General features: G+C 31.6%; 1 pseudogene; it reads right to left on the bottom strand.

Moving 5' to 3' along the window:
• Positions 1-299: 299 nt before the first annotated feature.
• LOC130951588 (uncharacterized) lies at positions 300-6926 on the bottom strand (annotated as a pseudogene).
• Between the last annotated feature and the right edge of the window lie 20960 nt (positions 6927-27886).

Genomic DNA, 27886 nt, shown 5'->3' with positions numbered 1-27886 from the left:
CAAATTTTTTGGATGAAAAAAATTTTGTTAAAACTTAGTTTTTACTATTATTCTTGTTAATACTTTTGTCACACAAAATTTATTTTCCATGGATATAACGTTAGTTTCATATTTGATAAGTATTTTGTCAACGTTTACAAATTTTATGGATATAAATAGTTATTTTTTCTCATATTTTTATTCATCACAGAAAGCTTACATACCAAAAACTATGAAAAAAGACCAAATCAAAATTACATTTTTATTTTGGTAATATGAAGTACAAAATAGGAAAAAGCAAAATCATCAATCTACCCTTTGCCATTTGTCAAAAAAAAAAAAATCTTGCAATATGGTATGCTATTATGTGTCATGGCTTGTTCTTAACATGCTGAGGACCAGCTTCTGTATGGATCTTTGAGTGTATTGGTGTTGCCAGGCCGTGAGAAAACAATCTACATGCGTAGTACATAAATGAAAACCAATTAAATTTACTTGATGCAACTCTCACTCTATGAAACATATTCAAATTATGATTAATTTTATTCCTTAATCCTTATCCGTAAACCCTGTTTTTTGTTAATAAATAATATTATAAATTTCAGCCACATAAATATCATCTTAATTAAAAAACACACCGTCTATCATTTCTTTCTAGATTTAGGATCTAGGTCTAGATTCATTTTACATCATTCCACAAACCAAAGTATCATAAGTAAATATTTCTTTTGGTGTGGGCTTATTGGGATAATTAAAGATCCCTAAGCGGCCAAAGTTTCAAGTTCAAAGATTAAAAATTTGGTCATAAAATACAAGATTTAATTTGGAATAATGGGATATATTGCTTAACTATATGAGTAATCATTCCTTGTGTGTAATAGATTTTTATTATTAGATTAAGTTTATCCAATACATCATAGTATTGTCTATAGTACTATAGTAACTTGGCTATGAAATATAATACGTACCTGGTAATCTCCAAGTGTTCGTGACTTAAAACCTGCATAGCACAATAATCAAAATAGTATTCCCATATCCTAATAAACTTTTCATCGAACCCAAGAGCCAAAACTTCACTGATAGAAACAAAAAAAATTTAATAAATATTAGTGTAAGAAGTAATAGAAGAAGAAGAAGAAAAGTGAAATTAGAAATAATAAATTTCAACAATTAACTAGTGCATGGTGAGTATTAACTTTAATCTAATAAAATATGTTTCAATCAAATTAATGACATGCCTCTGTTTTTCGTTAAAGTTCTTTCTCCAGCACCTTAATGTTTGATAGTAATGGATTCCAATATTCTCAACATGCTCCACACTATATTCAAGAAAGTTCATTTCATCATTAAGAAAAAAGAAGAATGAAGGGATGGTCATGGTCATTGAAGTCAGAAATAACATATAAATTGTACCATAGTCTTGATGCAGCTGCCATGGCTGATGTTACCCTACTTAGGGAGGGTAGGCATCCCCCTTGAAAAATATATTCCTTTATAAACCCACCACTATGCCTGTGCTCATCATAAGACTCATCCGGACATGATATGAACTGTGTTGTAAGATAACCATCTTCAAAAGTTAGTACAAATTTAAATATCAAATTTTATAGCAGCTAGTAGTGAGTATTACTTCCTAGAACTTTGTAATACCTGGAGAACTAAAAGGCCATCATCTGCTAATATTGATTCGCAACAACCGAAAAACTCTTCCATGTATTCATGACCAACTGCTTCTATCATTCCACTAAAATACCATACTACATGTTATGCGATATGTTGAAAAATATTGCTTTTCTATGTAGGTTTGCAAAGTTAAAATGAAAATATGCTCACGCAGATATAATTCTATCATATTTGAATGTCTTTGGTAGTTGACGATAATCACACAGTAGAAATTTGATATGATCCTGAAATCATGAATTCAAACACTTAGCATGAGTAGTATTCATGCAATGATCTCAATAGTAAAATGAAATACCTAAATAGAGCTTGTATTTTCACGTTGTTATGTTATTTTATTTTATACTAAGAAATTGATGAATCACATTAGCTTTTCATATACCTGAAATCCAGCATCTCTAACTCTTTTTTCTGCAAATTTCAGTTGCTCCTTAGACAAAGTGATGCCAGTACATTTGCATCCAGTTCGTTTGACAACTTCAATGGCAAAACTTCCCCATCCGCACCCGAGATCAAGAACTTCATGTGTGCTGTCTATCCTAGCCTTCATATATTTTTAAAAGGTGATGTTGTCAACCATTCACAATTTACCAACCACCATACATTGATAAAATAACATTCAAAGGTACTCACTTTTTCAATGAGAAGAGACATTTTTCTCAGTTGTGCATCCTTCAAGTCTTCATCTTCATTCTGTGTTAGAAATTCAAATAGACAAATAAGAGAAAATGTGAACATGGGCTATATCATAAATTAAAGAAACATTTTTTACAAGAAAAATTGACTCAAGCATCAAAATGTCACGATCTTGCCTTGAACACTGCACATGTATATGTCATTGTTTCATCCATAAATAGTGCAAATAGTTCATTGCTCTAGAAACAAACCAACGAATAAGTATAAGACAAAGATATTTATGACCAATAAAAAGTAGGCACTTGAGATATATTGTGAAAACAAAATAAAATAAATAAAAGGGAAATAGTTAATAATTCCACTAACACATCTTTATTAAGTAATGATTGTAGCTGACATAAAGTACTTTTCTAACGTAAAAGTTGCAACTTATGCATGAAGTTCTTTTCAATTCTAGTTACAGAAAGTTGTAAGAAAATTCTTTTATTGTGCATCTTGTGTAGAATAATCTCATTGAAACTTGTAATTTTGGTAGTTATTGATGTTATACCAGATCATAGTGTCTAGAGATGTTGCGACGAGCTTGTGTGAGAGTATTTTTCCTAAAGTAATGCTTAAAGAAGAACTTTGCAGATGCTAAACTAGCTGTAAGGAAAATTGGTGTCCACCAACCCCTAAAGACATAAAAAATCAGGAAATATAAAGGTTGAAAAAAATACAATTACAATTTCAGTACTTTCTATCAACTTACCTATTCCTTTTCAATTTTGAGTTTGAAGCATTTGATGAATCTATACTTGATTTGATGAAAATCTGTAGCACAAGTACAAAAAAACATGGAAGTAAACACTAAAGTCTGTTATGCATAATTATATGTTATTAGATCCTAATGAATATATATACCAGAAAAAGATTCAAAAGACCGTTATCATTATCATCAAGGGAAAAGTCTCCATTAATATATGCATCTGCAAGACCTAAATCAGCTTGTGTCATAACCTAACAAGAACAACAAAAAATGTTAATTATCATTATCTTAGTTTCATGCCAAAAAATAGAAATGAAAATCATTAACTTTATTTCATGCATAAATCTATAGCACATGCCTTCCAATAAAATTGGGGACTATGGATTCTCATAACGCACTTCAAAGAATGCTTCATATTGTTTCCTTCAAAAGTAAACATTGTTCCTCCCTCTTCTAATAAACTGTAAACTCCTCAAGACAAGATATAAAGTGAGTCAAGAACTAGAATACAATTGATGCTAAAATCTTTTAGATAACATGATTATTTCAAGAGAATAGCATTATTTTAAGAAACTGTTATTCCAATAGTATTATTGTGTATAAATATGATACTTTCAACTTGAAGTGTAAAAGGAGTATATTTATAAATGTCTACACACTTTGAGAAGTGAACTTACATTAAATATCCAGTAGTGATATAGGAATTTAGGAATCTTGTCACGAAATGACGTGCTCCGAGTTCCTTCCAAGAAGGTTCCATGTGTTTTGGGTTGGTCCGAAGGGAACAACATCTTCCAAGAATGCCATATGCAGCAACCATACCAGCCTAAAATTTTGGAAATGAAATATTTTCACTAAATGAAATTGGCAATTTATATTGGATTTTATTGATGTAGAAAAGAGGCTCGATTGTCTTATCTACGAAAAAGGGTTACTTTTCAACAAAAAAATGTTTGTTTTTTTCTCATTTAAATCAAGTTTTCTTTAAATACCTTCAATCCATCTTCATGAAATCCACAACCTGAAAAGCACAAATATTTGCTTAAATCACATGTGTATTTAATGTTAATCAATATCTTTCAACATAACAATGTTTGTTTGTGAGAAAGAAAATATGATTAGATATGCCCAAGTTATTTCATCTATCTAGAATTTCACTATACTATTTTTGTGTATGTTCTTTTTGTTTTGTTTAATAATTTAATTAATGTTCAACTATAATTTAACCAAGTCAAGAAGAGACCTTGGTAGGCGCCGCAAAACCAAATTCTTCTTTTTCCTTGAATATTTTCAAGTTCTTGTACAGCTTTGAATGCAGTAACTGATGGAATTGGATGTCCAGTTGACCACTTAAGCAAGGTATTTTTTGGGGTATGCTCTGGATTCAGAGTTACAAGAAAGGGTAATCTTGTTTCACCAATATTCTGCAAATCAGAACATAAGATCAACCAACAAATTTTATTCATAGTTCACTTCTTAAGTTTGAATCACTTGCCTTCTAGAATACTTCGCTTATGTACAAAGTGCGCACTATATAAATTTTTGCTAACCTGAAGAATGTTGAGCCAATATGTCAAACAAGCTGTATTATTCTGAAATCCAAAAAAATTCATTGCACTCCAAGCTTTTGGGTTTTTAGGCATTAAACTTTTGTCATGATGAAGAAAAATATCACTGCCAATAGAGATCAACAATACTTGTGAGCATCATCATATCCTTTGATGAATTTGACTACTTTTAAATATAACTATTATAAACTCCATTATCATGTTCCCTGTGTGGAAGGTAGTAAAGAGTTAGGATGAATTCTACCTATATACATAGTGAAAAGCACCAAGAATTCTTCGCTCATCATATGTCGCTTCATCTCCTAGTAATCTTAAAGTGTCTGGTGCATGTGTTGCAATTATACAGCCTTCGTATGTTTCTCTGGAACCATCTTTGCATTGCACAACACACCCTGCAATAATATTTCTAGACTTGTTACTTAATCAGTCATTATCATCAATGTTTGACAAAAGGGTGTGCATGAATAAATATCAAAAGCTTAATCAGGGAGTGGAAAAATCAATCACCTTTTTCTGATGATGAAACCAATTCAACCTCACAATTAGCTATTACTTGAACACCTCTATCAAGAAGCTCTGTTTTGACCTGGTTATTATAACAAATAATTAATTTCAAAATCTTGATTTATAGCCTAAACTTAAAAACATATCTAGTATAAGTTATACTAAAAATTTCACATAGCATTACAAATGACTACCTTATTAATATAAGTATGCGAGCGACCTTTAATAGTTAGCCACTGTGGTCTTCCAAAGAGCTATAGAGATAAAATAAAAAAGGATCAAGTGCATAAAAAAAAGTCTTTTATTTTATTTAAAAGTAGTTCATTCATTATTGTATAAAATTTGAAACAGAAATGATCTCCTTACTAGCTGAAGATGTTGGAAATTGCGACAGAAAGAGAGAACTGACAAAGCAGGAAAGCTCATAACCCTTTCGAAAGAGCATGGGCATATAGAACCACAAATTGGAATCTACATGCATTGCATGTTATAATTAATGATCATACACTAAGTCACCTACCAAAGGAATGATATTTATAGAAATCAAAATAATATAATAAGATGGAAATGAACTCACAAGGTAGGCCTTCACAAATAATTCAGAATAACCCTTTGACTTTATGAATTTCTCCAAAGTCTCATTGCGGTCCATATCCAATTCGTTGTCAAACATATCAAGATAGCTACATTTATAATTGGAGAAAGACAGAACAAACTTAGCATTACTCTTATCCATTATTAGTCCCTTGCTAAGTGTATGAAAACGATCGTTGTTATTTATACCCTCACATTAGTGAAAGAATGGACTTAAACAAAGAAAAAGTGTAGATACAGATAAAGAATAACTTGCCTTATAACATCATCTTTGAACTTAATAATTTCTCTAACCATTTTCCAGAAGTAAGGGTTGATCACATTTTTCTTTTGCGCAAACAGGCTAGAGACCCCATCTCTGCTGCCCCATTCGTAGCCACAACCACCATCAAGGCTCACAGCGAATGACATGTTTGATAATTCCATGTCAATTCCGAGATTCTCAAAGAATTCAATCATATTAGGATAAGTTACCTGTTCAATAACCCATGTTACATTATTTTCAACTTTCTATAATCTAATCTATATTAATTTCAAGCAACAGAAATGTCTTTAGCGACTAAAATTTCAACTACATATATTGTTGTAACAAATTCATTTAAATCTTAAATTACTGTTGCTTTTACATAATCTAGGTTGATGAGTAAAGTCCAATAACATAATAGGGTAAACTTTAATTAATTATTTAGTGGGAGTAAATAAATTTTATTACTATGTATTGTTTAAATATTTTTTAAAATCCACTGGGCACACTTGGCCCATAGCCATAAACGTGAATACGTCCCTTAATAATAATAATAATAATAATAATAATAATAATGCAACATTCCTTCTTGGCTATCTCCTTCCTCACTCTTTCGGATAATGTGGCCAAGACTATTTTGTGTGTAAGCATTTTGAGGTATAGCAACAAAATGAGAGAACTAGAGTTAAAAGCAATGGAAGAGTAGTTAATTAATTAGTAACAAAAAACTTTTTGAGATGAAAGTGCAACAACTAACATAAGAAGAATGAAAATTGTATGTGTAGAGACTTAGAATTACCGGGTTGAAGAGCATGAAACCAAGGTCCAAATCAATACCATCAACATTCACAGTTTTTGCATGGCCTCCCAAATAATCTTCTTTCTCATAAAGAGTCACATTCACTCCCTCTTTGGCCAATGCATACGCAGAAGCCAATCCACTTATTCCACCACCCACCACTGCCACCCTCATCATTTTTTTCTTACCCCTTAATAATACTATATTATTCAACTATTATTCTTATATAAAATAATAGAACAACCAAATTATTTTATGAGAAAACTTGCATGGACGCCCTATATTTATAGTGGAGCATTTTGTATATGTAAGCACCGGTATCCCTATTCCTATCCATGCTACTCTATATTGAGGGATTCACTCAATTCTATACGTACGTGGAACCACTCAATTGTATGTCCACATAGAAATTGAGTGCATAAATTAATAATCAATTTCACTAGAGAATTAAGAGAGGTATAGCCAATAATAAATCAACAAGTATTTTAAGTTATACTCTATATTAATTACTTATTATTAATTATTAATTATTTAAATTTTATTTTTTTAAAATACAAAACTAATTATTATTAATTATTTTTTATTCTAATTTATTTTTTATTATTTATTACACAAATCCTATTTTTTTTTTAAAAAAAGAAGAGTCCAAACTCCAAAAAAAATAATAAAACATAAAATAAAGAATTGTCCAAATTAAAAAAAAACATACAAAATATAAGAAAAAGAATCATCTAAAACTAATAAAAAGAATAATTCGAAATTTAGGAAAAAGAACGAAACATAAAAAATTAGTTAAAAGAATCATTTAAAACCAAATAAGAAAGGAGAAGAAGAAGAGTCGTAGGGTGACTGGAAACGACATCTTGGACAGTGTTGCGTGTATAGTGAGAGACTCGTGGTGGCACGTTGCGAGGAGGAAGCCACGGAGGCCATGCATCGCGAGTGAAAGAGTCGCCATAGATTGGAATAGTTGATCGCGCGTCGCGAATGGAAGACTGGCGATGGCTGCGTTACAACGGAATGGAGCCACAGTAGTGCAGATGCGTCGGGCCAGCGGCGGACGACGGTGTCGACGAAAGAAGGACAACAACCAGACGCGTGGAAGAGGTCGCGCAACGCGACAAAAGACACGACGGTGGTCGGTGGACGGCGGCGTCGAAAATATGTAGAGACGGCGGGTTTGTGAAGAGAGAGATTTGACTATATCTTTTTAAATAAATAAAAAGGGATTAAGTTTTTTATGGATTGTTTTTATTGTGTATTATAAATGTGATTAACATAAATATAAAAAGAATTTTTTTACATTTTGAATTTTAATTTTTAAATTTTTATTTATTTATAAAATTTAAATTATAATAAAATTCGATTATGTGAGCTTGTAAAGGAGATGTTTACTTTTCCTTAATCAATAGTTTAATTTGTTAGGCAAGTAGAACTACTTACAAGTTGCAAGCAAGATTCTCTTGTACTTAGAGTTTGTTTGGGCGTCATTATCTTGATAAAAAAAATCTTTTTTTATGAAAAAAGATTTTTTTTATTTTTTAACGTGTTTAACAAATTTCTAGTAGTAAAAATAAAAACATTAAAAAAATAAAAAAACATCTTTTTTAACAAGATTTTTTCTTTAAAAAAATGATGTTTTTTATATAATAAACAAAAGGTATTTTTATATTGTTATACCCAAACATAATTGATAAATAAAAAAATTTTTTTACATGAGATACCTAAACATAAAATTACTTTTACTTTTTTATAAAATTCTTTAAAAAAAATTAACTCAAAAAAAAATGTTTGCTCAAAAACTCACACAAACAAATCCTTTCTTTTTGAAACGAAATGCTTCCTCTCATCAATTAGAGCTTAATTATAAATTCATTAAATTTTGTCAAACTTATAGAAAATAAATAGTTGTACAATAATTAATGCATACACGTTGGACGCTCACTCAACGACGGAACCTATATTATAATAATAATAATAATAATAACTCCTGGTTAAGAAAGAATAAAAAATACGTTGAAAATTCGAAAATTTTATATCTTTAATATATTAGAAAAAAATTATAAAACAAATTTTTTTAATCAACAATTAAAATAGATATCAGTTCGATACACGAAAATTTTTTTATTCAATTCATATTTTTGTATTAGAAAACTTTAAATTTATTCTATACTATATTTTATTTTATTGTATACATATATATATATATATATATATTTTTTCACATAAATATTTTTAAATAGGTAAAATATAAGGTACAGATCAAAGTTTGAAGATATGCTACGTGGCAAAATATAAACCATACATTCTAAAGCCACACTTTTCACTTAAAACCGTAACTCTTCACAAAGAAAAGCGTCACCTAATGGAAAAAAAGTAAATTAGAAGATTTAAGAGAAGAAATAATTAAATTATCAAAATTAATAGATCAAAAATTAATGATTTTAACCAATGTTAATTGTAATGACACTAAATTCTTAAAATCAATACAAAATGATTTTTCTCAAAATCTTTATTTTACTATAAGTTTTATTGAAGGACTTCAAAAACCTGAAAAAACTTATTTTTCACACGGAATTTCTAAAAAATGCTACCATGGAAATGATTCCCCACATCTTTACCATACTTTTAACCCACAATTAAATTCTATAGTAGATATGCTTGAAGAAATATTAGTATCCATAAAATTTCAAAGAAATAAGGAAAAAGAGAATCCCAAAGAAGAAAAATTTCAAAATATAATCAACATAACAGACTTAAAAGTAAAACCACCATTGAAATTATGAATATTGAAGAAAAATTAGAAGAAGTTACAATGCTTTTTAAACAATTAAAAATGGCTCAAGAAAATAATATTATGGAACATGGTTTTCAAATAGAAGAATTAGTAAATTCTGAAAATATAGAAAATGAAGAACACATTCTAGATTATTCAAGTGACGAAGAACCAGCAATTCCAATACAAGTAAAAAATGAAGCTGGAACATCTAAGGATAATCAATCTCAATTTAAATGGGAAACAGGTTTTGATAATTATGCTTTTAAAAAAGGGTTTATAAATAAAGATTCAAAATATACAAAAATACCATCAAAATACGCTCCTAAAATCCAAGAAATGGAAGGAGAAAGAATGCTCGATTTAGACTGTAAAAAGAACGAAAAAGAAATTTTCGAAAACTGGTTGAATTCCTTCTTATTAGAAGCCTTTACTAATCCAAAACTTAGTGAATTATCTGGAAGAGACATTTGGAATTACATAGGGTTTCATACTAAAGGAACTATAAGAGATTATATGACATCAATAGAAAACCAAATAATAGAAGAATTAGAAACAAAAACAACAGCTTATGATAAGATATTATATGTAATGATGATTCTATATAAAGAATTTTTTGGAAAAAATATTATAGATCATAGACAAGAAGTCTATAATAAAGAATATCAAGAAGCAAAAAACCATTTAGCTAATATTCAGATATATGATTTATGTAATGTGGAGTCTTATATATGTGAATATAGAATACATTATTACAAATTAAAAGAAGAAGATAAAAATAATTATCTTAGTATGTATATAACAAAACTTCCATATCCTGCTAATGAATTTATAATGGGAAGATTTATAAGAGAAATAAATAGAGGAACAATTGAAAATAATTTTGGTGGAGCAACCTCTGCAATAAGAGAGGAAATAAAAGAACGTTGTATGCAAGAAGCAACTCAAAAAAGATTTGCACATATGATTAGAATTTGCTGTCAGGATAATGAAGAGATACCTCAAATAAATGGTCTCAATAAAAATTTTCAAAGAAAAAGAAAATATCAATTTAGAAAAAGAAAATACTATCCAAACTGGAGAAAAAAGAGATATTTTAGAAAAGAAAATAACAATAAAAACAAAAGACAAAGAAATAACTATTGCCCGAATAAAAAAGAAAATTGTAAATGTTGGTATTGCCAAGAAGAAGGACACTATGCAAATGAATGCCCGAAAAAGAAGGATAAAAAGGATCTTACTAAACAAATAGAAATTGCTAAGTCTTGTTTCATGGAACCATTAGAAGAATCTGATGATAACTTAGACTATATTTTTGAATATGTCTCAGAAACAGACTCAGAGACTGAGTAATAATGCTACATTTATTACTATAAAAATAACAGAAAAGTTTATAAATGCTTTCATAGATTCTGGAGCAACACAATGCTTTGCTAGTTCAAATATAAAACTTGATTGGAAAAAATTAAAGAAACCATTAAGAGTTAGAATAGCTGACAAATCAATACATAAAATTGACCAAAAAGCAGAGATGGTTGAAATTTTTATTCAAAATTATAGGTTCATTGTTCCATCTATATATATGTTAGATTCTGGAATGGATTTTATCATAGGAAATAACTTGTTAAAGCTATATCACACATTCATTCAAGAATTAACATATATAGTTTTAAAAGCTCCACACGATTCTTCAATAAATCAAAAATCAAAACGTATAAAAATACCAACTACTACTATAGATAAGATCTTAAAATTTAAAATATTTTCTATATTAGAAACGTGTTATTTAAATTTATACTTTCAGATAAATATTCCAAAAAATAATCTTGAAATAAAGATAGAAGAACTTTTGGATGAAATTTGTGCTGAAAATCCTTTAGATATTAAAAATACAAATAACGAATTAGTAAGCATTAAATTAAAAGATCCCACAAAAGAGATAAATGTTCCAAATAAAATTCCTTATTCTGCAAGAGATAGAGAAGAGTTCTCATTAGAATGTAAAGATCTTTTGGAAAAAGGAATTATAAGATTAAGTAAAAGTCCTCATGCGGCTCCAGCTTTTTACGTCGAAAACAATAATGAAATTAAAAGGGGAAAACGAAGAATGGTAATAAACTATACGAAAATGAATGAAGCAACTATTGGTGATGCTCATAAACTTCCAAGAAAAGATTCTATTTTAGAAAAAATCAAAGGAGCAACTTGGTTTTCATCTCTTGATGCAAAATCAGGATATTGGCAACTTCGTTTAGACGAAGAAACAAAGAAATTTACTGCTTTTACTTGCCCAACGAAAGAATCAACAAGTGTATTGCTCTATGAATGGAATGTATTACCATTCGGATTAAAACAAGCCCCAGGTATTTATCAAAGATTTATGGAAGAAAATCTAAAAGAATTAAATGAATTTGTTTTAGTATACATTGATGATATACTAATTTTTACAAAACAGGATAAAGAAGATCATCTTCAAAAATTATTAATAGTTTTAGAAAGATGTAAACAGAAAGGATTAGTTCTTAGCAAAAAGAAAGCAAGAATAGCAAAACAAGAAATAGAGTTTCTTGGATTAATTCTATCCACTCAAGGAAAGCTAAAACTTCAACCAAATGTTTTAGAAAAGGTAAATTTATTTCCTAATAAAATAGAAGATAGAAAACAATTACAAAGATTTTTAGGGTGTATAAATTATATTTCGGATCAAGGATTTTTAAAGAATATAACAGAATACACTAAAAGCTTATTTCCAAAAATAAGTACTAAAAAAGAATGGAAATGGGATGAAAAAGATAGTATGCAAATTCAAAGAATTAAGGAATTATGTGAAAAACTTCCAGAACTTTATATTCCAGAAGAAAACGACTACTTAATAGTAGAAACAGATGCTTCAGACATAACCTGGTCAGGATGTCTAAAAGCTAAGAAAGCTATAAAAATTTGGAACAAGAAAAAGAATCACTAGATTCTAAATATTCCATAAAGGAATTACTTTGCAAGTATATTTCAGGAACTTTTACTCCAACAGAACAGAGATATACCACTCATAAAAAGGAAACTCTAGCAGCAATTAAATCTCTTAAGAAATGGAAAATTGATTTACTACCCAGAGAATTTACATTAAGGATAGATTCAAGTTACCTAACAGGTTTCATACAATATAATTTAAAAGTTGATTATAATCATGGACGATTGGTAAGATGGCAATTATTTTTGTTACAATATCCAATAAAAATTGAATATATTAAGGGTGACAAAAATGTTATTGCAGATACATTAACAAGAGAATGGAGTTCGTCTACAACGCATTAGATCAAGAAATTCAAAAATATGAGTAAGAACTCGAAAGATGCAAGCATTGTCAGCAAATAAGGACACAGATCCAATCTCTCAAGAAGGCCATTGAAGCAATGAAATCAACACAACAAGCAAAACCATCAGAGTTCAGCCAGCTAAGCATGGTGGACAAATCAGGCGAAGAAAAAATTTCAGAAAATAAAACAATTGCTGAAATCATTAAAAAATCCACCCAAGATAAAAAATATTATGTAATTTATAATGGCCCCATGAAAGGAGTATATGATGCCTGGGAAAAAGCAGCACCATTCACACACAAGGATAATTCATAAAGGAGGGTTTATAACACTGGAAGAGGCAAAGAAATCCTTCAGGGAATATGAAACTCTCCATCCAGAGTAAACCCTAAAAAGAGCAGATAAAGCTCCAATTCAAACCCAGAGAATAGGGATAATAAGAAACATTCCTACAAGGGCTGAAGTCAAGGAAAAGAAAAGGGTCTGTAGATCAAATCTCAGAGAAACCCTTAACATAGTCCTGAATTGGACTGAAGAAAAAAGGGCAATTTTGGAATATTATCCTATTGCCAAAGAACAGCTAACAAAGCTGGTTATATTTCCAGATGCTTCCCCATCTGACACCTATCAGTTTTTCCAATATGGATTAATTGATACAATTTTAATTTTTAATGATCTAAAAATTATTAGCGAGTTTCCTGCAGGATTTTTTGATGCAGTAAAGAGATTTAAAAATATGATTGACAAAGTAAATCCAAGGGATATATCCCTAAAATTTATAAACAGTCAACCTATTTTTAATGAAGAAGAAGAATGCTTGGTTCCAGCACACCAAGTAATAATCATGTTCGTCTTCCCAGGAAATTTTCAACCAATTGATCAGATTCAAGACTTAACAATTTACAGTCATGAAGGAAGGCTAGCCAGTACATTAGCAAGGGTCTTTGAAAGAACTCAAAAAATAACGAAGGAATCTCACACAAGGATTAATTATAAAAGCAGAAATACTTTGCTTGTGTCCAGTAAAAGAAATGAAATTGAAGAAAGAGAGATGAGACTCTTGGTGGAATTTGAATCAGCATTCTACAACTTATCCGGACTTTTAGAAAAGCTCCCTGAAGGGATAAAGAGAAATCTCTGCTATTTGATAAAAGACAGAGAAGACCACAAGTGCCAGCTATGTGCCTCAGAGTTATCTGAAGAAAGCAATAATGAAACGGAATCAACTCACATGATGAAAGAAGCGGACAATGCATCTGAGGGTCACATGATAAAAGAGGAGGACAGTGCATCTGAAGCATCTCTTAACATTATTGCATAGTGACGTAAGCACTTAGGTCATAGAGCACCAACAATGTAGCTGGTACAAGAGAACAAACAATGACGTAAGCAATGACGTCATAAGAAGGGTAAGGATGGGAATTGTCCATCAAACCCAACTATTATAAATAGGTTGCTTAGGCAATTGTATAGCATGAGACAATAGAAAGCAGGAGGCTAAGAATACTCATATGCTAGGAGAGCAAGGAGGAAGCTGCCAAGGCGATTCTATAGTCTGAGGAAGAATTCCCTTAGGAAAAAATAATTCTAAACTCCCCTCTGGAGTTAGTATCTACAATCTCCCCTCTGGAGATAAAAACACCTTATGTAAAATATACTAAATAAAGAAAGTTTTTCTCCAGAAAGGTACGCCTTTATCCTAATCTCTTAGTTATGAACTATTTAGAAAGTTTAGAATTAACGGAAGAATCTGATTATTATAGATTATCTGCCTTATTAGATAATGAAAAACAGGCTGTTCTAAAAACAGAATTAAATCTCAAATCAAATAAAAATTTTAATAAACAAAATCTTTTAAAAGAAGTTTTTAATAGAAAAAATATAATATACTATGGAAAAATTCAACTTGAAGCCCCTATAAAGATAAAATCCGCCAATGGAGAACTTGAAATAGCTTTGATAAATGATGAAGAATTGAGTAAACAGATTGAGAAAATTAAGGATCAACAAAAAAGATCTAAAATTGGATGGATTCATATTAGTACTATACAAGTCTTAATCAAATCTACATATATGAAAGGAATTAATAATTCACCAATAAGCTTAGCAATCTGTGATAAAAGAATTACTGATGACCCAATAGATCAAATAATTGGAATTGTTCATGGAAACTTGGCAAACATAAATGTTAAATTCAATGCCCATCTTGGATACGCTATACCTTTATCAACTGAAAATCTTGGAAGATCTATAAGCTTATCTTATAGATTTCACAGAAAGAATCTAATGGAACAAGATGATGAACCATTTTCAATTACATATGCAATAAATTATGCTTTAATAAATAGCCATCATAGTATAATATTTAAAAACAGAGAAAGAATTTATGTTGATGAATTATTTCAAAAAATTGTAAAAACAGAAATACCAAAATATAAAGCTATTGAAAACCCAGTTCTATTATTAAAAGAACTATCAAGAAAATTAGTTTCATCGAATTTTCAAATAAGAGAATCTAAAATTAATAGCCCTTTAAGTTTATCTAAGTTAAAAATTAAAGAAGAAAATTCTGAAATAAAAGAACTAACAAAAAAGGTCGAAAAATTAAATGAAACCCTAAACACTAAATTATGACAATAAATAAAGAAGAAATATATGTAACTTATCAAGACAAGAAACAAGAGCTATTTGAAAGAAAAAATCGTTTGAATTATTTACAGTTTTCTGAAATAAATCAAAGAGCATTTGAAGCCCTAAAAATAATCTATGACAAGTTGAAAAGAGAAGTTGAAGAGCTAGAGAAATTAATAGTATCTCTAGAAAATAGTGATGAATCAATGATAGAGTTTGCAGAAATTTTAAAATAAATAATGAAGCATAAAAAGATTGAAAAACCAGAAAATAAAATAAAAAGAAATAGGACGAGAAAATTAAAAGGTAAAATAAAGGAGTATAAGAGGGAATTAAACAATCTTCAGATTGAAATTGATGATCTTATAATAAAAAGGATAGAAATAAGAATAAATATAAACAAGTTGGAATTAAACTTAAAAAAATTTATAAATGCCTGGAAAACCATATTATGACTTAAAAGAATTAAAGCTATTGAAAGAAAAAATGGAGAATGAAATTGAAAAATTAAACAGATATTTAGAAACAGGAGAAAGTGTAGAAATAAAAGAAGTTATTGAGGATTTGAGAAATTATATTAAAGAAAAAGACAAACAGATAAAAGATTTTATATACAATAATCCATGCAAAAAAGAATATTATAAACTAAAACAAGATTGAAAAGTTATAAATCAAAACTAGTAGAAATGGTCAATACTTTTTATCAAAATCCTTTAAATAAAGCACCTATACAAATTATAAACTTATTCAAAGTAAAATATGAAGAGTTAGTAGAAATTTCGAAAAAGAAATTAAAAGAAAAGTCGAAGTTAAAAAATTGGTATCAGAGCCAAGTTAACGATTAAGATAACACTTTCTCTTTAAGCAATACTTTTAGTGATACGCTTTTAAATAAAAAAAAGACAAAAATCTGTATATATCCATCTATACACTAGATGGACCCTTTTAAATAATATTTTTCATTAATGATGTTGGATAGAAACGTATGATTGGCATATCAACATGTGCGATGCGCTTTAAAATAATATATAATGATTGAATATTTGATAAATAAATATACATGGATAATAAGATACATATTAGGCTATGTTTGTAAGTATATATGAAGCAAATTAATGTTAGGGAGACAAAAAAAAATAGATAGAACTTGTCTTATTTAATATTTATTAATTGTCGCAATAATTAATAAATACTAAATAAAATAAATTATGCCTGTTTTTGGCTGATTTTGGTTACCAAACGTTTCTGAAGAATTATTAATCAAGAAATTAATACCTACAACATATTAATAAAATAAGTATGCATTGGAATGAAAATGTTTAATATAAATGGATACTTTTTTATTTAATTAGAATCTTGTAACTATTAACAAACTTCACTATAATTAACTATTAACCATTGAGAAATAGTATTATTAATATATAACAACTTTATGAATAATGTTGAGAGAATAGAGTAATTTTTCTAAAGAAACAACAACAACAATAAACATTGATTTGTGCAGTAAAAGACAATGAATTGAAAATAATAGCAAATAATTATCTACCTATTGAAATAAGTTTAATAAATGAAAAGCAAAATATACCGTACACAAAACATGTATAAATATTTTGTGAATTATGCCGATCACGTAAATTCTAATTTATGGATGTGATGTATTATAAATAATTATGAAAAAAAACAATTACACTCCAAGACCAAATTAGAAAAATCAATTTTTTTTAGAAACCAATAATTATATAATTAAAGAAATAAAAAAGTTTTAGATTAATAATACTAAAAGATAACGAAGTTTTAGTTTTTATCTTAAAGAGATTAACTTTGATTGAAAACAACCAATACATAATTATTATACAAGATAGTAAAATAGAAAAAAATACTAATTCTAGAATATATTCTAATGAATTGTAAATAAAATATTCTATCTATAATATTTATTTAAATATAAAAGTAAACAGAATTATTAAAAGAATATAATATAAAATCTTATAAATATTGACAAATTTTATTATAATTAACCATTAATTGTTAATAAATCTCATCATTATTAATATATAATGCTTTCTATATATGACGTTAAGAAGAAAAATGTACGAAGAATGATGCAAGAACGCGCCCCATCAGCGGACACTAGAATGTTATAGGTTTTACTAAATTAGTTTTTAAAAAATAAAATATTTTTTAAATTTATTTTTAAAAAATTTTTTTTAAATTAAATTGATCCTTCAATAATTACGAATTAATTATATCTGTCTTTTAATTATTTTACTCATAATTTTCGTTAAACAAGTGAAAATGTAAAATATTAACTAATAGCATACATGATATATAATATGTTTAATTAGATATTGATTAAATATATTTACAAAAAACTATCAATTTAGTTACTAGATTATATTAAGAATAAGATTTTGAATAAATTACCATTTATATTCATAAAAGATATAAACACTAATAAATGTATCTATATAAGAATAAAACGATAATTGTATCCACTAAAAATAACTTTCGTATGTCAAAAATACCGTAACAAACCAATTGTGTAATCAACGTCTGAAATATTATTAGAAATATCTACTTATATTTTTTTATTTAAGTTTTAGAAATATTATTGAGTTTTATACCGACAAAATAATAAATATGATTAGTATTAACGAAGGAAATTAGTCACGTGTATACGTATACAAGAAGGGGGCATACTGCATTAATGAAGAGCACGCCAAAAATTATGACGAAGGAAAGTAGTTCCTTATACTAATATTGTCACGGACATAAAACACCACACAACATAAAATATATAGATAAACAAATTTTAAATTTTTATAAAATATGGAGACACGATATATATAGATAATATAAAATATTTTTTAGATAAATTATAATAATATTTTAAAAATTTTTTATTATATAAAATATTTAAATTTTTTTTTGTTTAATAATTAATAATATATAACATTTCTAAATTCATTTTAAAAATACATATTAAGAATAAGACTGTACATACGTGCGTGCTGATACATGATGATATTTAGATATCAAAATATGTCTAGAGTATTTATTTTTATTTTTTATTAAAATACAATTCCACACAGAAAACATACGTGTCGGATGAGTGTCGATGAGCGTCGTATCTAAAATGTATCAGACACACGGACACAGAAAATTAGTAAAGTGTTCATGCTTCAAAAATATCCAGGGAAGGGAATACCCTAACTTAAGGTATTGAACTTAAGGGTGCATCTATGGTGTGGATGGCATAAAACATCTACACCAATTAATCCTGTAACGGCCTAGTTTAAGCAAGTACCTTGCTACGTCATCAGTTATTAACTAGCAGAAATTTTGTTTTCGAGATGCTTCGTCTACGAATTTTGAATTCTGATTTTTGCGGTTAGAATTGTTTTGACGAGTTGAAACTGAGTATTGAGAGAGCAAAATATATAATATAATATTATTATTACTAGTTATTATTTTACCCACTTTAGTTAAACTGACGATAAGTTTAATAATATAATAATTGGGCTTAAAAATCTACCGGCATGGATTAATGTCGACATTCTCCGATGAATTTAGCTATGCTAATATGTCATTATATCTTTTATGTTTTTTTAAGATAATCACGTTACTAGTATCATTTATACTAGTAGCTCATATATTTATTCTAGAAGTGTAATTATTATGACTTAATATATCTAATTTTAGTAATTATCTTTTTAAAATATTTTAATAATCAAGGTCGGTGATTAACCATCCTCGAGATTTGGGTCGTGCTAATTCAAGCCACCTCCTACTTGCCTCCTTTCGTCGTGTTTGACCTTCAGACATACTTTTCACTTTCTTTCTTTTTTTATGCATGTAATATTGTGAGGGAGAACGAGAGAGAAAAGTCGAAGCTCCATAATCAGTGAGTTTCTGAGGCTCGATCCTTTATATCTAAAACTCTAACGAAGATTTTAAACCGATTAAAATGTTCATCTCTTTTTTCTCTACATAACCATATTAGATTTGCTAAGGAGGTTGCATAGAATTTCAAAGAGCGAGAACCTGTTAACTTCAGAGTGAGAAAGGAGGGATGTGAGTTAAAGAGTACCTGGACGAAATCGATTTTTGAGAGTTGAAACTGAGAGGTAAGGTTCGAAAATTTATTATGAATTGATTGTGTTTTGATGCTTAGTTGATCATTGAATTGTTTGATATATGAAACAATGTTTACTTGATGTTTTAATATCTCCCAAAAATACAAAAATATTTGGGTGTTGGGCGCCTTCCATTGGAAAAACACATGGGTGCTGGGCACCCAACTATATATAAACAAATCAAGGACATTGGGCACCCACTTTTGGAGACATGGGCACTGGACACTCTTTCAAGGAATCCCATCGTACATATATTCTGGGCATTGGATGCCCCATTAGTCAATCTCAAAGGTGCTAGACGCCAAAGGTTGACGTTAGGCCCCTGCGATATGTTTATACTTTTTGCGCTTCAAAGGCGTTGGGCGTCATATGTGGGTGCACCTTATGTATAATAGAATTAAAATTGGGATTTTGAAATAATTAAGAGGAGAAGTATAATTTATTGAAGTTACAGAGGTAAAACGTCACTAATTTAAATGCTGAGAAATTAGTGTAATTAGTAAAAGCTAGATAGTTAAAGTATAATTAACTAGAGCTTATGGATTAATTTATAATTAACTAAATTCTATGATTAAAAGTAATATGTAAGTATAATATTTAAAAGTTAAAAGATATATTAAAAAAATTTAAGTAAAGATTGAGGTAAGTAACATAACGTTTAAGAATATAACAGTAACTATAATAAAAGACGTAGAAAGATAATTTAATAACCTAAACTCTAAGGACTTCTTCATAAAATACTTAGGAGAAGACTCAAAAAGAGAGTTATGATTGGTTATAGAACTGAGCAAGATTAAGGGTGTTTATTGAAAACATTAATAAAAAAAAAGTACTGAAACTTATAAAGTGAATTATTAAGCCCTAAGAAAAGTGGAATCTATAAGTCGGGGGTCGCTTAAGGAGACCGGCGATTGTTTTTAGGCCTTCGAATTGAGTACAAGGATGGAGACGCATGTGGATTTGAGTTAAGTTCTAGATATACTTGATGCGGAATTCTTCAAAACCACACCTCGTCAAGTACACCGAATTGTATTAAGTAATATCATAGTGAGTGAGTTATCGTTTCCATGAGAATTAAAGGACTAAGCGACAATGATTAATTGATTATTCTAATTAGACAAATCAACAAAGAGAAGAATGAATGAGGAATTAAAGCAACGTGTAAACAGAGGACAATAAAAGTAGCAAATAGTGAGTGTGACATTAACGATGGTGAGAATGTTAAGATTTTAGAGATATTCACTCTTTAGGAAAACAATCCTTGTGTTCATTTAATTGAGGCATGTAGAGATCAACCATGACAAATCATAAATAATCAAATTTCGATCCCTTGATAATTCAATTTCTCTTAAACCTAATTAATCGCTAATTCCTTAGTCAATTATTTAAGAAAAGAGATGAAGCACAAATATGATTTAATTTCAAATAAGATTCAAGAATAGTCTTTAAGTTGAATTATATGTTACTTATCCAAGATAGTCCTAAACAATTGAAACTTACAAGAAAGAATGATTTTCAAAAGTTTTCTAATCTGAATTTTATGTCACTTATTCAAACTAGAGTAATTGAGAATCATAAAGTGTCATACACTCTTTGAAATACTATTTCTAGTTAAATAAAAAAGTTGTGAAAAAGAGTTTCCAAGCTAATTCTAGCATTACTTTTTCCAAAACAATATTTAAAATTCAAAACAGAGTTAGAATATTTTCCAACAATTCTAAATCTTTAGGGATGAAGAACGAAAGATTAATCATGAAATAGATCAAATCATAAACCTCAAATAAAGTCAAACACTTATATTAATAATCCATAAAAAGATGAACAGAGCTCCTAACTTTAACAACGAGATTAGTTGCTCATAGTAGAATGAAAAACAAAACTGTAAAAAGTGCAGTGTGTAACATGGGGTCAGATGTCCTCCTCTGTTCGTGGACAGAGTTATTTAAAACCTAAAATTCAAATTCAAAACTAAATCAAAACAGAATCAAATCTAATTTAAATAAAATCTTTTCTTAATGACTCTTAACTAACTAGTGATCTTCCTTGTAATTGCGATTCAAAACTTGGTGATTCAATTCTTTGACATCATGAGCTTGGAGATTGTGGCTTGTCAACTTGGTGATTGGGCTTATGGACATGGGTGTGTGGCATGCCCATCACTGGCGTGTGACATGCCACCAAAAAGTCCAATCCTGGAGCATTCTGTTTTGGCGTGTGGCACGCCTAAGTGATGAGCGGATAATTTATACGCTTTTTGGCACCGTTTTTAGTATGTTTTTAGTACATTTTAGTTAGTTTTTAGCATGTTTTTATTAGTTTTTATTTAAAATCTACTTTTCTGGGATTTAATATGAGTTTGTGTGTTTTTCTATGATTTCAGGTATTTTCTGGCTGAAATTGAGGGACCTGAGCAAAAATCTGATTCAGAGGCTGAAAAGGACTGCAGATGCTGTTGGATTCTGACCTCCTTGCACTTGAAGTGGATTTTCTGGAGCTATAGAAGCCCAATTGACGCTCTCTCAATTGCGTTGGAAAGTAGATATCCTGGGCTTTCCAGCAATGTATAATAGTCCATACTTTGCCCGAGATTTGATGGCCCAAACTGGCGTTGCAAATCAGCTTCAGAATTCCCGGCGTTTAACGCCGGAACTGGCACAAAAATTGGAGTTAAACGCCCAAACTGGCACAAAAGCTGGCGTTTAACTCCAGAAAAAGTCCCTACACATGAAAGCTTCAATGCTCAGCCCAAGCACACACCAAGTGGACCCCGGAAGTAGATTTTTACGTCATTTACTCATTTCTGTATATCCTAGGTTACTAGTTCACTATTAATAGGACCTTTTGACATTGTATCTCTACCTCATGACACTTTACACTTTTCATACCGTACCTTCTACGGCATGAGTCTCTAAACCCCATGGTTGGGGGTGAGGAGCTCTGCTGTGTCTTGATGGATTAATGCAATTACTACTGTTTTTCATTCAATCACGCTTGCTTCTATTCTAAGATATCACTTGTTCCTAAACTTGATGAATGTGATGATCCGTGACACTCATCATCATTCTCACCTATGAACGTGTGCCTGACAACCACATCTGTTCTACCTTAGATTGAGTAGATATCTCTTGGATTCCTTAATCAGAATCTTCGTGGTATAAGCTAGAATTGATGGCGGCATTCAAGAGAATCTGGAAGGTCTAAACCTTGTCTGTGGTATTCTGAGTAGGATTCAAGGATTGAATGACTGTGACAAGCTTCAAACTCCTGAAGGCTGGGCGTTAGTGACAGACCCAAAAGAATCAATGGATTCTATTCCAACCTGATTGAGAACCAACAGATGAATAGCCGTGCTGTGACAGAGCGCGTTGAACATTTTCACTGAGAGGATGGGAGGTAGCCATTGACAACAGTTAAACCCTACATACAGCTTGCCATGGAAAGAGCCTTGCGTGCTTGAAGAAGAAGATAGTAGGAAAGTAGAGATTCAGAAGATAGAGCATCTCCAAAACCTTATGGTGCACGAAATTGTGATCACTACAACTTCGCACAACTAACCAGCAAGTGCACTGGGTCGTCCAAGTAATACCTTACGTGAGTAAGGGTCGATCCCACGGAGATTGGTGGTATGAAGCAAGCTATGGTCACCTTGTAAATCTCAGTCAGGCAGACTCAAATGGATATGGTGATGAATGAAAATAATATAAAAGATAAAGATAGAGTTACTTATGTATATCATTGGTGTAAGAGCTTCAGACAAGCGTATGAAGATGCCTTCCCTTCCGTCTCTCTGCTTTCCTACTGCCTTCATCCAATCCTTCTTACTCCTTTCCATGGCAAGCTCGTGTAGGGTTTCACCGTTGTCAGTGGCTACCTCCCATCCTCGCAGTGAAAGCTAATGCTCATACACTCTGTCACAGTGCGGCCAATCACCGGTTTGGTTCCCGCTCCTACTGGAATAGAATCCCTCTTTTGCATCTGTCACTAACGCCCAGCAGGTTAAAGTTTGAAGCACGTCACAGTCATTCAATCATTGAATCCTACTCAGAATACCACAGACAAGGTTAGACCTTCCGGATTCTCTTGAATGCCGCCATCAGTTCTTGCCTATACCACGAAGACTCTGATCTCACGGAATGGCTGGCTCGTTTGTCAGGCGAGCACTCGGTTGTCAGGCGATCAACCATGCATCATGCAATCAGAAATCCAAGAGATATTCACTAAGCCTCAGATGCTTGTAGAATAAGAATGGTTGTCAGTCACCTTATTCATAGGTGAGAATGATGATGAGTGTCAATCATCACCTTCATCATGTTGAAGAACAAGTGATATCTTGGACAAAGAACAAGCGGAATTGAATGGAGAAACAATAGTAATTGCATTAATACTCGAGGTACAGCAGAGCTCCACACCTTAATCTATGGTGTGTAGAAACTCCACCGTTGAAAATACATAAGAACAAGGTCTGGGCATGGCCGAATGGCCAGCCTCCCAAAAGAGGGTTCAATCATAAAAACATGATTAAAAGATGAAAATACAATAGTAAAAGGTCCTATATATAGAAAACTAGTAGCCTAGGGTGTACAGAGATGAGTAAATGACATAAAAATCCACTTCCGGGCCCACTTGGTGTGTGCTTGGGCTGAGCAATGAAGGAATTTCGTGTAGAGACTTCTCTTGGAGTTAAACGCCAGCTTTTATGCCAGTTTGGGCGTTTAACTCCCAATTAGGTGCCAGTTCCGGCGTTTAACGCTGGAATTTCTTGAGGTGACTTTGAACGCCGGTTTGGGCCATCAAATCTTGGGCAAAATATGGACTATCATATATTGCTGGAAAGCCCAGGATGTCTACTTTCCAACGCCGTTGAGAGCGCGCCAATTGGGCTTCTGTAGCTCTAGAAAATCCACTTCGAGTGCAGGGAGGTCAGAATCCAACAGCATCTGCAGTCCTTTTGAGTCTCTGGATCAGATTTTTGCTCAGATCCCTCAATTTCAGCCAGAAAATACCTGAAATCACAGAAAAACACACAAACTCATAGTAAAGTCCAGAAAAGTGAATTTTAACTAAAAACTAATAAAAATATACTAAGAACTCAACTAAAACTACCAAAAACATACTAAAAACAATGCCAAAAAGCGTACAAATTATCCGCTCATCACAACACCAAACTTAAATTGTTGCTTGTCCCCAAGCAACTGAAAATCAAATAAGATAAAAAGAAGAGAATATACTATAGACTCCAAATTATCAATGAAACATAGCTCCAAATTAGATGAGCGGGACTAGTAGCTTTTTGCCTCCAAACAGTTTTGGCATCTCACTTTATCCTTTGAAATTCAGAATGATTGGCTTCTTTAGGAACTCAGAATCTAGATAGTGTTATTGATTCTCCTAGTTAAGTATGATGATTCTTGAACACAGCTACTTATTGAGTCTTGGCCGTGGCCCAAAGCACTCTGTCTTCCAGTATTACCACCGGATACATACATGCCACAGACACATAATTGGGTGAACCTTTTCAGATTGTGACTTAGCTTTGCTAAAGTCCCCAATTAGAGGTGTCCAGGGTTCTTAAGCACACTCTTATTGCCTTGGATCACAACTTTATTTCTTTCTTTTTCTTTCTTTTTCTTTTTCTCCTCTCTTTTTTTTTTCGTCTCTTTTTTTTTCACTGCTTTTTCTTGCTTCAAGAATCATTTTTATGATTTTTCAGATCCTCAGTAACATGTCTCCTTTTTCATCATTCTTTCAAGAGCCAACAATTTTAACATTCATGAACAACAAATTCAAAAGACATATGCACTGTTCAAGCATACATTCAGAGAACAAAAGTGTTGCCACCACATCAAACTAATTAAGCTAGTTTTAAAGATGAATTTGAAATCCTGTACTTCTTGTTCTTTTGTGATAAAAACAGTTTTCATTTAAGAAAGGTGATGGATTCATATTCATAGCTTTAAGGCATAGACACTAAGACACTAATGATCATAAGACACAAACATGGATAAACATAAGCATAAAAATTCGAAAAACAGAGAAATAAAGAACAAGGAGATTAAAGAACGGGTCCACCTCAGTGATGGCGGCTTGTTCTTCCTCTTGAAGGTCTTATGGAGTGCTTGAGCTCCTCAATGTCTCTTCCTTGTCTTTGTTGCTCCTCTCTTATGATGAGAGGGGTCTCTTTGTTTGCTCCATCCTTTTCTTAGTGATGGGCTTGAGGTCATGCCTTCTCAGTTGAACCGGCTTCCCTCTTGAATTTCTCTTCCATTGGGCATCCTCTTCACAGATATCTATGAGGACTTGGTCTAACCTTTTGATCAAAGTTGACCCTTCTCCATGGCCACAACTTCATAGAAGTGGTCTTGATGCCATAAATGGTTATGGAAAAACAAAAAGCAATGCTTTTACCACACCAAACTTAGAAGGTTTGCTCGTCCTCGAGCAAAAGAAGAAAGAAGAGAGTAGAAGAAGAAGAAATGAGGAAGAAGGGAATGGCTTTATGTTCGGCCAAAGAGGGGGAGAAGTGGTGTTTAGGTGGTGTGAAAATGAAGGAGTGAAGAAGGGTTTATGGGGAAGAGGTATTGAGGTGATTGGTGAATGGGTAAAGAAGAAGAGGATGGTGAGGGTTGGTGGGGATCCTGTGGGGTCCACAGATCCTGAGGTGTCAAGGAAAAGTCATCCCTGCACCAAATGTTGCTCAAAATCACGTTTTGAGCCATTTCTGGTGTTAAACGCCGGGCTGGTGCCCATTCCTGGCGTTTAACGCCAGGTTCTTGCCCTTTTCTGGCGTTTAACGCCAGTCTGGTGCCCCTTTCTGGCGTTAAACGCCCAGAATGGTGCCAGACTGGGCGTTAAACGCCCAACTGCTAGGCTTACTGGCGTTGGAACGCCAGCAGCATCTTCCTCCAGGGTGTGCTGTTTTTCTTCCTGTTTTTCATTCTGTTTTTGCTTTTTCACTTGATTTTGTGACTTCTTATGATCATCAACCTACAAAAAAAATAAAATAACAAAAGAAACTATATAAATTATAATCATTGGGTTGCCTCCCAACAAGCGCTTCTTTAATGTCAGTAGCTTGACAGAGGGCTCTCATGGAGCCTCACAGAAACTCAGAGCAATGTTGGAACCTCCCAACACCAAACTTAGAGTTTGAATGTGGGGGTTCAACACCAAACTTAGAGTTTGGTTGTGGCCTCCCAACACCAAACTTAGAGTTTGACTGTGGGGGCTCTTCTTGACTCTGATGTGAGAGAAGCTCTTCATGCTTCATCTCTATGGTGACAGAGGGATATCCTTGAGCCTTAAACACAAAGGATTCTCCATTCACTTGAATGATTAGTTCACCTCCATCAACATCAATCACAGCCTTTGCTGTGGCTAGGAAGGGTCTGCCAAGGATGATGGTTTCATCCATGCACTTCCCAATCTCTAGGACTATAAAATCAGTAGGGATGTAATGGTCTTCAATCTTAACCAAAACATTCTCTACAAGTCCATAAGCTTGTTTTCTTGAGTTTTCTGCCATCTCTAGTGAGATTCTTGCAGCTTGTACCTCAAAGATCCTCAGCTTCTCCATTACTGAGAGAGGCATGAGGTTTACATTTGACCCTAAGTCACACAGAGCCTTCTTGAAGGTCATGGTGCCTATGGTACAAGGTATGGAAAACTTCCCAGGGTCTTGTCTCTTTTGAGGTAATTTCTGCCTAGACAAGTCATCCAGCTCTTTGGTGAGCAAGGGAGGTTCATCCTCCCAAGTCTCATTTCCAAATAACTTGTCATTTAGCTTCATGATTGCTCCAAGGTATTTAGCAACTTGCTCTTCAGTGACATACTCATTCTCTTTAGAGGAAGAATAATCATCAGAGCTCATGAAAGGCAGAAGTAAGTCCAATGGAATCTCTACGGTCTCATTTTGAGCCTCAGATTCCCATGGTTCCTCATTGGGGAACTCAGAGGAGGCTAGTGCACGCCCATTGAAGCCTTCCTCAGTGGCGTCCACTTCCTCTCCATCCTCTCCAAATTCGGCCATATTGATGGCTTTGCACTCTCCTTTTGGATTTTCTTCTGTATTGCTTGGAAGAGTACTTTGGAGGGAGTTCAGTAATTTTCTTACTTAGCTGTCCCACTTGTGCTTCCAAATTCCTAATGGAAGACCTTGTTTCAGTCATGAAACTTTGAGTGGTTTTGATTAGATCAGAGACCATGGTTGCTAAGTCAGAGGGGTTCTGCTTAGAATTCTCTGTCTGTTGCTGAGAAGATGATGGAAAAGGCTTGCCATTG

The sequence above is a fragment of the Arachis stenosperma genome, chromosome 9 (assembly GCF_014773155.1).
Source record: "Arachis stenosperma cultivar V10309 chromosome 9, arast.V10309.gnm1.PFL2, whole genome shotgun sequence".
NCBI lineage: Eukaryota > Viridiplantae > Streptophyta > Magnoliopsida > Fabales > Fabaceae > Arachis > Arachis stenosperma.
The sequence above is the reverse complement of the archived record's forward strand: the minus strand, read 5'-3'. Positions and strand labels throughout refer to the sequence as shown.